Here is a 2,813-nt window from a genome sequence, read left to right on the forward strand (position 1 = left end):
CATGTACATAGGGGTTAGGTGGCTCGAAACCTACTCTAACACTAAGTGCCTAGTGTGAGAGATCACTGAAGTTTAGAGTAGCAGGGTTAGTTATTTGGTGAAAAAGGTAGTTTCCAGCATAATTTTAAAGAATGAATGGACTTCAAATAACTGAAGGAGGAAAGCATTTCATTTTGAAAGATTAGCATAAATTAAGACTTGAACATGCAACTCATAACATTTGTTGGTAAGATTAATCGATTGTTTATCTTGTATTAATTAATCAAAATCTATACTTTATTCAGATTTCTTTAGTTGTTGTTTTTGTTTGTTTTTCTTAATGTCTTTTCTCCATTCCAGGATTCCATCCAAAACACCACAAAATTCTTTTTAGTCATCATGTGTTCTTAGGCTCCTCCTGGCTATAAGAGTTTCTCAGATTTTCCTTGTTTTTTGATGACCTTGATAGTTTTGAGGAGGATTTATCAGGTCTTTTGTAGTAATTGGAATTTGTCTGTTATTTTTCTTATGATTAAACTGGGGTATGGGTAGGGGTTTTTGAAAGGAAAACCACAGAGATAAAGTGACATTGCCTTTTTTTTTTTTAAACAAGGAATTTAGTTTTATTTTCTCTGTGCATTTGCAAAACACTTAGGACCAACAACAACAACAAAAAAAATAAAACCTCCTGTGAAAAACATTACATTTAAGGAAAAAAAAAAAAAGGCCTGAGAGGGATTAGTGCCTTAGCGTTAGGGAGCTACAGCAACTCTGATTGGTCCAAGGAATTGAAAAGATATTGGGAAGATAGAACAGGAGGCAAGAGAACAAGAAATTACTGAGGAAGAGGGCCTCGAAGTGGGCCACGAGGGGGAACTGGAGGCCGGGGGGGTGGGCCGGGGTGGAGGGAGGGGCCCCCGCTGGTAGCCATAGGGTGGGGGTCATGGAGGCCCAGTGTATCCATGAGGAGGCATCAGTGGAGGAGGTCCACGCATCCCATGTGGAGGCATAGGACCTGGGTGACCCATGGGAGATCCAAACGGAGGCCCTCAAGGGGGCATGCCCATTGGAGGAGGTCCAGGATGAGGCATTCTGGGTGGCGGTCAGGGTGGTGGCTGCCCCCCAGAGCCTGGGAGCCCAGCATGGGGGTGTCCTAAGCCATGAGGGCCATGGTGGGCGAGCTGCATCTGAGACATCCCTGGATGGGGCATCCCACCTGGTGGGAATGGGTGAGGTTGTGAGTGTCCATGTCCAGGATGTCCAGCCCCTGGGGTTCCTGTTGATGGTGGGTCATGTCCTCCAGCCCCAGGAGGCATAGGTGGTGGGGGCATGGCTGGGGGTATCCCAGGTGGAAGGGCTCCAGGAGGTGGCACTGGGGGTGGGAAGGACCCAGGAGGAGGCATGCCTGGTGGAGGAAGCCCGGACCCCAATGATGATACCACAGGATTGGGGGCTGAGGGTGGAGGGGTTGCATCTGCAAACAGCTGATGAGGGCGGTTGGCCTGGGAGAGTGGGTTCTGGGCTGCCAGAAGTCTTTCAGCTGCTGAGCCATGGCGCTCACCCTTGGAGTCCTTCTTGAAGGCATAGAACACAGTGATAGGGCGGTTACAGAGATACTGCCCATTCATGGCCTCAATAGCTGCATCCGAAGCATCAAATGAAGTGAAATTAATAAAGGCATAACCTTTGGAGTTGCCTGTGTCAGGGTCCCGCATAATCTTCGGGGTTTGTAAGATGACCCCAAAGGCGCTGAAAGCAGCTTCTCATCAATCTCCGGGTCTAGATTGCCAATGAAAATGTTGGCCCCCATGCCCAGGTTCTTGTTGTGAGCTGATGCTTTGTTCACCCGTATTGGTTTCCCATAGAGTTTGATCATGTTCATGATCTTAATGGCATAGTCAGCATCTTTCTCACTCAAGAATTCCACAAAGCCATAGCCTTGGTGCTGACTTGTGACTCTATCCTTTGGCACGTGTGTGTTGACTACTGGCCCTGCCTGGAGAAATAGCTCCCACAGCAATGGTTCACTAAGCTTCTCCTCCAGGCCGCCGATGTAGACAGTGGCATCCTGGTTCCACTTGGAGTTGGGCCCGGCCGCCATGGTGAAACAGCTCCCCGCCTTTCTCTTTTTAACAAGTTCTTATTTTATTTACTAGGTGCTCATCACAAGTGCACTCCTTAATCCTCATCACCTATTTCACCCATCCCTCTCCCCCACCCCTCACCCCTCTGGTAACCATCAATTTGTTCTCTATATTTAAGAGTCTGTTGGGATGCCTGGGTGGCTCAGTCGGTTAAGCATCTGCCTTCAGCTCAGATCATGATCCTAGGGTCCTGGGATGGAGTCCCTCATCAGGCTCCCTGTTCAGTTAGGAGCCTGCTTCTCCCTCTGCCTGCAGCTCCCCCATTTGTTCTCTCTTTCTCTGACGAATAAATAAAATTTTATTTATTTGACAGAGAGAGACACAGCGAGAGAAGGAACACAAGCAGGGGGAGTGGGAGAGGGAGAATCAGGCTTACTGTGGAGCGGGGAGCCTGATGTGGGGCTCGATCCCAGGACACCAGGATCATGACCCAAGCCGAAGGCAGATGCTTAACGACTGAGCCACCCGGGCTCCCCTAAATAAATAAAATCTTTAAAAAAAGAGTCTGTTTCTTGGTCTTCCTTTCTCCCTCATTCCCCCATCATATTTATTTGTTTTGTTTTTAAATTCCGCATGTGAGTGAAATCATATGGTATTTGTCTTTCTCTGACTGATGTATTTCACTTAATATTATACTCTCTAGGTTTATCCATGTCATTGAAAATGGCAAGATTTCATTTTTTTATGGCT

At 47.4% G+C, this 2,813-nt stretch overlaps 1 pseudogene; it reads right to left on the bottom strand.

Moving 5' to 3' along the window:
* Positions 1-700: 700 nt before the first annotated feature.
* On the bottom strand, positions 701-2,080 carry LOC118521571 (splicing factor 3B subunit 4 pseudogene; annotated as a pseudogene).
* Between the last annotated feature and the right edge of the window lie 733 nt (positions 2,081-2,813).

This window comes from Halichoerus grypus, chromosome 3 (genome assembly GCF_964656455.1).
Source record: "Halichoerus grypus chromosome 3, mHalGry1.hap1.1, whole genome shotgun sequence".
Lineage (NCBI taxonomy): Eukaryota > Metazoa > Chordata > Mammalia > Carnivora > Phocidae > Halichoerus > Halichoerus grypus.